General features: G+C 41.0%; 1 long non-coding RNA gene across 1 annotated transcript in view; it reads left to right on the top strand.

Moving 5' to 3' along the window:
* LOC140595091 (uncharacterized) overlaps positions 1-7,415 on the top strand; it is a 30,862-nt gene extending 23,447 nt beyond the window's left edge. Inside the window, exon 3 of the long non-coding RNA XR_011996477.1 lies at positions 7,347-7,415. This is a non-coding gene — a long non-coding RNA (uncharacterized lncRNA). The remainder of the gene's footprint in view (positions 1-7,346) is intronic.
* The last annotated feature ends 5,864 nt before the right edge of the window (positions 7,416-13,279 follow it).

The raw sequence follows: 13,279 nt of genomic DNA, 5'->3' as shown, positions 1-13,279 counted from the left end.
CATTAGGCATTAGGGCTTCAAAAGTGAATTTGGGGGGCACTATTCAGTCCATAGCAGGTGTTTTATTAATCTTTGTAACCTCAGCATGTAGCAAAGTTCTCAGGAGCGAATCTTATGGTTTGAATTATCTTAATGCGTTGTCTAATGGTCTTAGGTGCCTTAAAGCCTTTGTTCCATTGGTGATGGGCAAATGGTAAAAATAGAAATTTTGGGGGTGTTGGGTGGCTCAGTCAGTTAAATGTCTAACTTTGGCTCCAGGCATGTCTAACTTTGGCTCCGGGTCCTGAGATTGAGTCCTGCAGCAGGCTCCACGCTCAGCGAGGAGTCTGCTTCTCTCTCTCTCTCTCTCTCTCTCTCTGCCTCTGCCTCTGCCCCTCTTCCTGCTTATGCAGGCACGTGCTCTTTCTTTCTCTTTCAAATAAATAAATAAATAAATAAATAAATAAATAAATAAATCTTTAAAAAAATGGGAAATTTTGGTTATTTGAGAACCATGTAGTGAAAAAGAAGAATAAATTAGGGCCTTTATGGGCAGATATTTTAAAAGATGGTAACGGTGGAGAAAGGATTTAGAATTTGGCTTAGGAAAGAGCAATCCTGTGTGAAAGTGTATGAACATAACTTGGGGAACTACTATTCCTGATGCACCTCTAAGCAGGGGCTTGACTTCAGGATAATAGCTCACAAATGTCCCTTGCTGTTTGACAATGTTAATGGACAGGAAGCGAGTAATGATTTATAAAGTGATGCTGGCGCTGTAGTTAACGCGTCGCCCTGACCACGGTAAAAGGTGCAGAAGGAAGCAGCAGTGGCAGCTCACAGAGGAGGGAAGGGGCTTTCCTCCGTCGTCAGTTCCTATCTCACACATTGTTCAGTGTCTAAGCTCCCCTCAGCTCTTTTTTTCTGACAACGCAGAGCCTGAGGATGACCTCTGAGGAAGGTTGCAGATAAAATATAGGATGCTCAGTCGAATTTGAATTTCAGAGAGATGAAGAATAATTTTCCAGTATGAGTTTCACACACTGCATGGGGTAAATGCACACTGAGAATTATCTAAAACGTTAATTTGACTAGTGTCTCGTGTTTTTATTTGCTAAATCTGGCACCGTCACATATAGCCCCCTTGTCTCATGAGAGGTTATCAGAAAGTTCCTCGAGTTTATTCCTAGCGACCAGGGTGGAGTCAGGGGAGGGGGAGGAAGGACAGACCTGTCAGAGAAAATAGGCTTAACGCCTGGTGCAGGTGGAAAAATCTCTGTTGTTCTTAAATGCTCTGAGTTGGTATTTGATAGCTTAAAAGAGTAACGCTATTTATGGGGCTGTGTTGGGAATGTATGGACTTAAAAAAAATTTCACTGCACATTTAGAGGAGGAAAATTCTAAATCATAGAATCACGCAGCCAGATGGAACTAGATCATAGTTTAATCCTCCTCATTTTACAGAAGAGGAATTGAAATGACACAGTGGAAATAGAGTCTTGAAGTCAGACCTGAAAAGTGCAGGTTAGTTCACTTAATAACTGGGGGAAATGGGCAGGTGACCCAGGCTACCGCAGCTTTAGTTTCCCACTCCGGGCAAAGTGGAAGTGGTGCTACCTGCCTCGCAGGGTTCCAGTGGGGCCCGACCGAGTCAGTGTCACGGCCCCAGAAGAGGGACTGAGTGTGAGGAGATGATAGTTGTTGGACTCAGTTTATTGTCAAAGTAGGGAGCAGAGTAATTTGCTTCTGCGGGATAAACGATTGGCTTTAACGCTGGCTGGCCCTATTAGCCAAAAAATGTGGGGAAGAGGAAATAAATGATGTTCATCTAAAAACAAACAGCAACAACCAGGATGCCTGGGTGGTGCAGTTGGTTGAGCATCCGTCTCTGGAGTTCGGCTGGGGTCAGGATCTCAGGGTGGCGGGTCGCAGCCCCTGGTGGGGCCCCGCACTCAGTCGGGGCATCTGCTCGAGGGGTCTCTCCTTCTGCCCCCTCCCACTCAGGCCAGCCTGCGTGTGCGCCGGGCAGGCTCTCTGAAATAAATGAGTCTAAAAAAAAAAATAGCAACTCATCCACCAAAGCAGAACAAACTAGAGTGTCCCTCTCCCTGGGATTGGAAAGAGGGGCTCTGCCTAAGAAAAGTGGGCACTTTTTGTGAAGCCGAGGATCTCCTTCGGTAATGAATTCTTCCTCGAAGCCCCCAAGCTGTCATTCTCTCCAACATGAGATATGTGTTTATCCTATCGTGTGAGTTATTTTCCCCAAACCGCTCATTTTTGCATCCCATGAGGTGGTGGTTCTCCAAATACGGCCCCTCAGCCTGGGGGGCAACAGTGGGCACCTTGTGCTGTGAATCCTCAGAAGCCCACGCAGGCCTGTGGAGTGGGGCAGTCTGGGGGTAGGGTCTGGCCATCTGTGTTTTCACACTGTCTTCGTGATTCTGATGCAGACCAGGGCCTGGGAACAGCCACCCTAGAGCTTTGACCCGCCCCCCGCCCCCCCCAAGCCCTCAGGTCTGTCCGCATCTTTGATAGTGGCAGAATGAGGCCTGTCTGCACTTTTGCCCGTGACACCTAATTACAATTCGAGGACACCCAGGAGTATGGGGAGTCAAACAACAATATGGGAAGGAGGACGTCGATATCCATTAAGCGTGTGGTTTGGGCCAGGCTTGCACTAGACGTTTTGTAGCCCTCATCCCGCCTCCTGCTCCCAGCAGCTCTCTGCACTTGGTACTATCCCACCACTTGGTGAATAATGAAACTGAAGTTCACGCAGGTCAAGGAATTGGTCCAAGCCCCACAGAGCTCCAAGGTGGTAGGGAGAGTAGAGCTCGAAAGCCCAGTTTGACTTTTGACCTTACAAAGATATGCAACAGGGCCCAGCTTTTCTACCGGGAACTCTGTGAGATTGGAAGGACCCAAGACTTGTAATGAGGGGAACGTGGAGCTGAGACGTTTCTCAAGCCTGCTAAGAGGCAAGGGGAGCTACAGGTTGGAGGAGGCAGCTGTTAGGGGAGCCACAGCTGCCAGTGATCCTGCATCCACGCTCGGGGGTGGGGGGCACGGGGAGACGCTAGCCACACACACATGTCTCACAGCCAAGTTTAAAACAATTTAAATGAAGCAAAGTATTCAATTAGAGATGCTTGAGGAAACCGGGCACGTATCATCTGTGTCAGCAGTGCAGGAGAAGAAGATATTTAGCCTTTGCAAGCTGTGGCCACTTGAGCGCCGGACGATGAGGTTGCCTCACGGAAGAGCCGAAGAACACGTCCAATACCTTGGAGAGATTAATTTCCCTGGGGGGTGGGGGGGGGGAGGAAAAAATAATAAAACAAAGGAAGATCCTCTGATTACATTTAAATATTTCCTTGCCAATGCTTGAGGGAATTCTAGCATTCCTCGCCTGCAGAGGAAAAGCTTTTGTGCCTGGGAAAAAGGTGATTAGGGCACCTTGCCTGGGAGGATCGCCATGAAGAAGGGGGTGGAAGGGAGGAAGGGGTGTTTCAATAGTGGCACAGGTGCAACAGTTTGGAGTGAGTGATGGCCTTACAAATGACCCTGGCACGGAGCAGAGGAAACCCAAGGAGAAGATTAATCGAATTACAGCTACAGTATGTGTGCATTTTATTTCTGCTTGTGCCGTCTAAATGGATTGTGGGGCTGGCTCACCAGCTGGGGTAAGGTCAGAATATTGAGGAAATGGGAGGGGATATAGATGGACAATCTTCCGGATGGGGAACAATCATTTGGTTGTTTGCTTTAGGGTGAAACCTTTTTTGGGGTCTGAGCAAAACTCAGTTTTTAATCTTCTTTGTCTGAAAGCAATCTCATTATTTTTCACACCAGGGTATGATCGGTATTTGAGAAGTATATCTTCCAGTTTAAGGCAATTTGGATAAAGAGTAACATATTTGTCAAAAAGATATATTTATTAGAGAGAGAGAACAAGCAGGGGGAGAGGGAGAGGCAAACAGACACTCCACCGATGCAGAGCCTGATGCAGGGCTCAATCTCACCACCCTGAGATTATGACCTGAGCTGAAATCCAGAGTCAGACCTCAACTGGCTGAGCCACCCCGGCGCCCTAACATATCGGTTTTATAACGCAATTTTTCATTTTCTAAGAGAATTGACAGGATTTTTTTTCTTTAGGGCCTTAAAAATGTCATTTTTTTAAAATTTTTTTTTAATTTTTATTTATTTATGATAGTCACAGAGAGAGAGAGAGAGAGGCAGAGACACAGGCGGAGGGAGAAGCAGGCTCCATGCACCGGGAGCCTGATGTGGGATTCGATCCCGGGTCTCCAAGATTGCGCCCTGGGCCAAAGGCAGGCGCCAAACCGCTGCGCCACCCAGGGATCCCAAAAATGTCATTTGTTTTAAGAAAAATTAATATCCAGACACTTTTTTTTCCTGAAGCAATAAATATTGCTAAAAATGTTTTCTTTGTGAACAGATTTTACGGACTGTAAAAAATTTTCGATTTTATCAATACGATGTCATATTTCCTTAGGATGTTAATCAAATTAAGTGTTACGAACCAGTTGATACTCAAATATTTGCCTCCTCTCTTAAAAGCATTAGTTTATTTGTAGTAGTTAAAAGTTTACACTGTTCAGTTGCTCAGTGATTTATATGGGTATTTAATTATCTATTTAATTCTGCTCATGTAATATCTCGTGTCCACGTATCCTGCTGCTTTTCAAATTATTTTAATGCTTTCTTCAGTGTTCCTTTGGATAACTTAGCAAGATGCAACCTCATGTATCTTGAGGTCTAGCAGACTTTGTTCTCATTCAGGAAATGTATATTAAGTGTCCCCCCCAAAAAAAGTAGAGAGAGAGAAAAAAAAAAGTAGAGAGGTACTATGAAACAAGCACAAAAAAATACATGTGGTAGGATGGGTAGCAACATAGTTATTATTTTTTTTTTAATAAACTTGAAAGGAAAGGTCAGAATTCAATCCAGACTTCATATCTCACCCCCCAGGTGACCCTGGGTAAATAGTTAAATTCTGACACTCAGTTTCTTCACCTGTAGAACTGAGGCCATCATAATATCTTACAGTGCCGTTGTGAGCATTAACTGAGGTCGTGTATGCCTCGCACCTGGAAAGTTTCTTGCACAAAGTAGACCTTCCACCAAGGCCATGCTCCCCACTCGTTTTCATGCTTTAAAAACTGTTTAAAGAGAAGTTAGGGTATATTGGAAAGACTACTAGTCTGGGCATCTAACGGCCGAGGGTCTAATCTAGGTATGTGATCCTAGACAAGTCATGTCAACGTCTCTGAAATGTGGTTAATTTGTGCCTCCCGTGTCCCCAGTCTGCCTTCTGAGAGTCGCACTTGCCCAGGCGCTGTCCTTCCCAGTTGCGTTGACCTCCTTCGTGGTTGCTAATGTTTGGGTCGGCTGTGATCTGGTTCGCTGCTCAGCGGTCTCCCTCTCCCAGTCACTGTGCATTTATATGAACTCCAGAGTATGTGTTTCATTGTGCCTTAGCTGACCCACACTCGGGGATCACAGGGAGAGGTGTATCTGCCCTGCCTGTTTAATAGGGTTGCTGTGAGGAGTTAATAAAATAAGTGAAAGCCAGTCGCAAAGTGGAGAGTGTGAGACAAATGTTCATTAAACTCTGTACCTTTATTCCTAGAGCCCCGAATGCTTTGTCCTTCCTTTCAAAAAGCTTAAATTACCTTGTGTGTTTGACTTCATTTAGTCTTACCACATCCCTTTAAAGTAAACGGCTAATTGCTTGGTTTAATAAACTTCTCCCTTCTGACAGTCTATTAGCTAGTTTCTCCTCTATAAATTGTGCAAAGTGACAGCAGGATGGGCTTTGAGGTTTTGCAGGGTTTTCTACTTAAAATCTTTCCTGGGGAGTCTAGCGTCACACGTATAAACGAAGGAGGGGATGGCTTTTCATTTAAGTTCTCTCCTTATGCAGTTGGCAACGTACTTTGATAAGGTTTTTGAAGAAATAAAAATAAAATTAATTAACAACGCTCAGGAACTGTTTTCTGAGCAATATATTCCTTAGGTTTGGGGATCCTTGGGGGGGTGCTCAGCGGTTTAGCGCCTGCCTTTGGCCCAGGGCGTGATCCTGGAGCCCCAGGATCGAGTCCCACATCAGGCTCCCGACATGGAGCCTGCCTCTCCCTCTGCCTGTGTCTCTGCCTCTTTCTCTCTCTCTCTATGTCTATCATAAATAAATAAAACCTTAAAAAATATATATATTCCTTAGGTTCATTCAGGCCTCCACAATCCTAAAATAGTAATGGAAGAAAGGGGTGCTCGCCATGTGCCTAGAACTGCAATTCTGAGTTAACATTACGATCATCCTGCCATTGAGGACACATGGGGGAATCTGGATTCCTGCTCAGCACAGCATTATGTTTCATTTATAGTCCTATTTATGTAGTAACTCTACTATTGCCGTATGGTGACGACAATAACCCTTCCAGTGATTTTGTTTACTATTAAAACCTTATGTGATTTAATTCATCACTGTCCTCTACTAGGCTTCACATTCTTTCAGAGCAGACTGCATCCTCCTGTTTCCTAACTTCATCCCCAGTGCACAGCCTGCTGCTCCCCATAGGGTAGGCAGACAAAGATTTGCTGAAAAGCTGAATGAATACATGGTCTTTATTAACGCAGTGCCTGGAAATGGGCTGATACCCAGATTGAGGGTGTGTGTTTGGATCTACACATCTTGGAATTCCACGCTCCATTTCCTGTTCCTCTCAGCCTGTGTGATGCCCAGATTGTATGCTGGTTGGATTCTCAGTTACGGAATCAAGCGTTGGAGAGTTCATCGGCATAGCCCTGAAGGCCTTGCATGCTGCCCCTCGCATGCCCCTGACCATGAATTTATCTGCCCTGGGATTTGTCATCTCCTAACTAATACTTTTTCACAGAGGATCATGCGTGGTGTGGGAGTGCAGGAATGGAGGTGGAGATGAGTTGGAGTTGGGGAAGGCGAGATGGGAGTGGAGGCGACACCCAGAGTTCTCTGGGAAAGAAGTCCCTGACTTGCATCGGAGATGAGGGTGGGGAGAATGATAAACTTCCAGACCATAAAAGCCGGGGATCAGGGTTATTGGTGAGCAATGTAACTGATAACATGTAGTTGCATTTTTCTGTCTTCAAGAACAGCTAACGCGTTATAGGTAGTCATCAGAAAGACTTTTCCATTGTTTTGAGGAAAAGAACATTTTTGCATCATAGAGTCACAAAACTGTAGAACTGGAAGGAAAATTTGAAACTGCCTAATTCGGTCTAATTACACTGTTGATGAAATCAAGACTTTCCCAAAGATCTTCATGTGCCTTACTTTTATTTTGCCTCCCACATTTACTTAGGAATTGTGTGGAACACTTGGTATCATGGAGAGATGGCTTATACAGTGAGGACTTCACACACAGTCCATGGTGACCAGGAACGTGCTGAACTGGACGGAGACGATATGATAATTGGGTGAGCCGTCATTTTACTACCTTCCCAGAAACAGTAAGCACCTTATATGCTGCTTTTCTTTGAGAATATTTAAGAACTTAGAAACCTCACTCAAATACTATTTACCAAGGACATCAGGTGTCTGAAAGAACAGAACTGATTTGTGATTTCTTTTTTTTTTTTTTTTTTTTTGGTGGCAACAACCCAAGGTGTTTTGTCTTCTTAAGTCCACTTCCCCCGAGGATGTTTTATTTTCATTATAATCAGCATTTTTTTGGGGTGGGGGGTGGGGTAAGTGGGGAGGGTGCTCTTTGAAATATTCTAAATGTCACATATATAAATATTGTGCTTTCTGATTCCTTGTTTCCACAAGCTAAGCCCTTGTGAAACCTTATTCTCTGAAAACATTAGCACATCACTCTTTCTTGTAAACTGATTTGGATCACCTCAGGCGTCCCCCATAGGATTGTCCTCAACTAACAAGGGCGCTTCAGAAAGGAGCCCGCATTGCACTGATGGCTAACGTCCTCACTAGAGCAAGACAGCAGCTCTTCTGGGCACAAGGCTTTAGTCTACAACCTATACAAATCTTGGCCCCTCTGTGGTATATTCATACCGAATCAGGGAGAGATTTAATAGAATTTCTGTTTGTGTCGATCAGGATTAAGAATGTAAATTGATGCTAACTGCATGACTGACATCTAGTGGATATACGCCAGTGGTGCTGTTTACAACCAGGTTTCCTTTTTCTCCCCCTCCTTGGAGTATTATTTATATGGGGGAAAATCACCTTTGAAGAAATCAGTGTCTTCAATCCAAAGTTCTAACACTTGATGTTACCAAAATATTAGGAACGGGAAACTCTGTAAATGAAGGATACGCGCTCTATGGAGCCTTGAAAGAATATATAATAGGTTGGAGTGAAAATAAAACCACAAATCAAAATCTAGGTTTACTTAGTTTGATGGAAAAGGTTGAAATACATTGACCTGAGAGTACAAACTTGCAAAATATGTCAGTATCCCCAATGAGCTGGAATGCTTATTACTTTTTACCTGTGATTTCTTTTTCGATATTCACTTACCCGCATGAGAGATACATTGAAAAAGGCCTGATATTCTGATATGAAATATCACTTGTGGTTGTATAAACATGTTGAACTTTTGCTACTGTTCTAAGGCTCATAAATTGGTAATTGACAAGTAGAATGGACTTTCAGTTATTCATTTGGGCTTTTTTTTGACTACCAAAAAATTTTTATTGGCCGTTATTAAAAATATGCTAAAGAATCGACCATGCCAATAGGAAATTTTAAGCACAAAATGTTTTAGAGGAAACATGCCTGTTTTGTATATAACTAAGGTATTGGAATCAGATGACTGTAGAAATACAATGCAGATTAAAAGCCTAATCTTTAGGAAAAAGTCCTAGACCTTCTTATTTAAGTAGTTGTAGGACAATGTCCAGAATGCTGTTCTTGGCAAAAGCAGTTTTTAATTGCTAGGAATAAAATATTTTTTGATGTGCAATCTTGAGGATTTTTAAAATGGAAGTATCCTTGCAGAAGTTTTCTTTGGAAGAAATTACTTTCGTCCTCATTCTGTTCCCTCTGTGAAGGTGTATGAAATTTCAAGCAAAGGTGGAGTATTGTTTTAAAGGGTGTCTTGTCAGGGAAAGCCGCCCAGCTGTGTAAGCGGCGTTGTATTGGATACTCGTGTACCATATAATGGTATCTCGTAGGGGAAATCCTGCTGCTCATGATGCAGGCAGATGGCCCATGTTTGTCTTTATAAGTAGATCAGAGAGACCTATTCCTGATCCTTTAGATCACTGTTTACTCTAGGAATGGTTAGAGTGGACCTGTCATGGTGGAAATTACGCCAGCAGGTGTAAAGAAGTGGCAAATGTCCAGAGAATTTTTACAAGCAGTTTCACACTGACGAGAAAGGAAAAGACTATGTTTGTAAATTGTGTATTTTGTATACGTCCCTACGTTGATTACTAAAAAAAAAAAACAAAAAAAAAACTTCCTTGTTGATGATGATGTGACAAAGCTGATGATTAGTATAGTGAAATTACAAAATGAGGCCATTATTTTCCCTCTTTTTTTTAAATTTAAATTTTAGGTAGTTAATATACAATGCAATGTTGGTTTCTCGGGTCGAATCCAATGACTCATCACTGACATACAACACCCAGTGCTCATCATAACAGGTGTCCTCCTTAGTGCCCATCACCCATCCAGCCCATCTCCCTCCCACCCACCTCCCTCTGTCAACCCTCAGTTTGTTCTCAATCATCAAGAGTCTCTTATGGCTTGTGTCAGTTTCTCTTTTTTTCCCTCTGATTTTAAAAATTGAGATATAATTTACACATGTAGTATAATTGACATGTCGTGTTACAGTTAAAGGAATTTTAACAAATGGATACACCTGTGTAATCCACGCCTCATATCAGGATTCGCAATATTTTCAGCTCCCCAGAAAGTTTCATCAAGTCTCTTCCCAGGCAAACTCTGCATCTCCCACCCCTTTCTTTTACCCCAGCCTCCTAGGCAACTACTATTTTAATTTCTTCTATCATGTGTTGCCTGTTGTGAAATTTAATGTAAATGGATTGACAGGAATTAGTTTCTTTTCCTTCAGTGTGATTATGTTGTTCAACTGAAATAGTTCAGTTGAATTTAATTGTTTATGTCTGAATTTAGTTTTATGGGTTTTTTTTTCGTTCAATACTTGTTTCAAATATGTAGTAGAACCTTAATAGGCTTACATATATTTTTGGAAACACAGAAGTGCCTCTCCTATACTTCACCTGTTCCCTGCTACCCACCACCTTTTGTAAGTAACAACCTCCTTGTTTTCTGGTTTATCCTTCCTGGGTTTCTGTTTTGCCATTTTTCCTACCTGGTGTTTCTTCAGGTGTAGACTTCTAATTTATATATTTATAAAATAATTTCCATTTCTTTACTGAGAAATCACGTAATTTCACTTAGTGTGTCTGTATTTCCCTTTAAGTCCCGAAAAGTATTAGTAACAGTCTTTTCAATTTCTTATCTGCCAAAAAAAAAATAAAAATAAAGATAAATTTCTTATCTGCCAATTCCAACAGCTCTGTCATCTATGGATCAGTTTCTATGGAATGTTTTCTTTCCTGGCACGGGCTGTCATTCTGTGTTTCTTTACACATCCAATCATTTTTTTAGTGGTGCTGGAAAAGCACGGCTATAACGTTGCTGAGAGTTTGAGTTTTACAGTGTAGCGTACGTTTAGAGAGTGTCGAGTTCTGCTCTGGCAGGTAGTTAATTCATGGGTAGATTAGCACGGCCCTTTTGAGATTTGTTTTTAACCTTTGTTACAGTTAGTGTAGAGAAGTCTTTTCTCTAGGGTTAGAGTAGCCTTACTCCTAATACCTGGGAGTTTTGGAGTTTCCTTTGAATGCCTGGAATGAGAGCTTGCCAGTCTGGCAGGTTAGAAATCCTGTCTCCCAGTACTGTGTAGGCTTCAGACGTACCATTTAGTTCACAGCTCCCACAGGTGTTTTTCTCCTGGGCCTTGCCAATTCCTGGAACTCCTTCTTTATCTAGGTCCTTTGCTTGCATACTAGGCTCTGTGAATGCCCCGTTTTTGCAGCCCTACTACTCTCTGCCTCTTCAGTTTAGCAAAACCATCACGTTTTTGTGGGTCTCCACCTCTCTGTGCCACACTCTAGAATGTTTCTTTGGGCAGAAGGCAAATGTGGGCTTCAACTTGTGTGTATATTTTCCTTCTTTCCACTATTGAAATTCTGTGCTGTTGGTTGTCCAGCATCTGGAAAGAGTTTCTTCATGTATTATCTCCAGTTTCACTGTTGTTTGTGGCAGGAAGGCCAGTCTGTACTTACTTATTCCATCATGGCTATAAGCAGAAATTCCTAGCCACTATTTTTAATTATGAAATGTCCACGTCACTAGGAATTTTAGTAATAGTGTATCTCCATTTCAGTATTGCTTGCTTTAGCCTTCCTGTGACTACTTGTTATTTGACAGTGGAAGTAAACAAGCAAACACTGGAGATGCAAAGGTTTCCAAATTTCCAAACAACTAAATACTTGGCACATGTATGTACAATCTCAGGAAGTGACAACAGTGAAACTTGACATTCTTATTGAAAAAAATGACACAAAGGTATTTCATGATGAACTTTCTTTTCATGTATCTCTTGGCATTTTATAATTGTAAGATTCTTAGATTTAGTATATTGGAAAGAAAATGAAGGTAGGATGGTTGCATATGATGCAAACCTTGTAAGTGGAATTTTAATTGAAATTTCCTAGTTGTGTGCTTGTTTCAGTAGGAATGTAGTATTAGGAATGCTTTTACTTCTTGAAAACCTGTGGCTAATTAATAATATATTATTATTTTTTCTTCTGTAAAAGCAAACAAGAATGTTTTGCTTGAAATAACATGTAAAAAACCTTCGCTTGAAATAAGATGTAAACAATCTTGTTTTTGTCATTTATGAGTATTATAACACATATTTATTATTTTGCTTTGATTGGTTATATGGCTATATGGCATATTGAATTTACATTGGAGCATGGAATATAAATAGAGGTGAAGTTGTGAGGTGAGAAGTAGTAAAAATGATAGTCTAGGTGGATAGAGCAGCATGAGCAGGAAGACTGGCAAGACCTGAGAGTATAGGAGACTCAGTAAGGAAGCCAGGAGGACAAAGCATGGAGCCTGAGCATACCACAAGGCCAAGGCATAGTCCTTTCTTGAATATTTATTGACTATCAGTTGGACCAAGCAATGGGTAGATCTCTGGCTTCAGTTCTGGCCTCCAAGGAGCTTATGGTCTATTGGAGAGACAGACATAAAACAAATCTTTTAAATAAAATTATCAAAATAAGTTTTATTATGTCAGAGGTTAGCTTTTATGTACAGAAAGAACTGTTTAAGTTTTTATTAAAATTAAGATGGTTTCCTTGAGAGTTTAACTTACAAAGCCTGATAATCTATTTTATAATCTCCTTGTACATTTTTATTATATCTATTTGAATATCTTAGCTAAGCAGATTAAATCTCCTTAAAAATGTATCTCTTTTAGGAATCTGTGGAATTCCCTGAAATATTTTAAAATCATTTATAAAATTAATATAAATATATAATCTGAGTAATAAAAACCTTTAAAGTACTTTAAACAACTCTTCACAATCTAGTCAATTAGAAAATAAAGAAAATAAAATTAAAATAAAATTAAAAGGATTGATTTGATTCTATTAACAAACTTAACCTAGTTCCTGAACATATTTTAGTTTAAAAATTATTACTTTAAACTTACTTAAATTAAAAACACTAGATTAGTTTGTCATATTATCTAATAGATCATACCTTTTAAATATTACAAATATTTCAACATATACAGATTTTCCTCAATTTAGCACAAAATAATTTGTAATATGGGAGTCCTTTGTGTCACAATTTTTTATTTATTTCTAAGTCTGCCCAGACACTTACCTACTAAGAGAAACAGATTTATTGTTATAGATGTGCTTGGGTTGATAGGTCAATATTTCATGACTATAACATGGTTATCACCTTTGGTGGGTTGAATGTTTCTGGATCTGGGATTTGAGTTTGTGAAGGAAGATCTGGCTACTGATTTATATTGAGCACAAGATAGACACAAGGAGCAATTTTGTAGTTGCTATTTCAAGAGGAAACTCTAAGTCTATAGCCTTCAGGATGAGATTCCTTTTGCAAACCCATAGTCACTAGATTTTATCCTTTTATCAAACATTTTCTAACCTACTATAACTTTAATCACTTGCATGGGTGAGATTCTAATGCTCATAC

The sequence above is a fragment of the Vulpes vulpes genome, chromosome 13, assembly GCF_048418805.1.
Source record: "Vulpes vulpes isolate BD-2025 chromosome 13, VulVul3, whole genome shotgun sequence".
NCBI lineage: Eukaryota > Metazoa > Chordata > Mammalia > Carnivora > Canidae > Vulpes > Vulpes vulpes.
The sequence above is the reverse complement of the archived record's forward strand: the minus strand, read 5'-3'. Positions and strand labels throughout refer to the sequence as shown.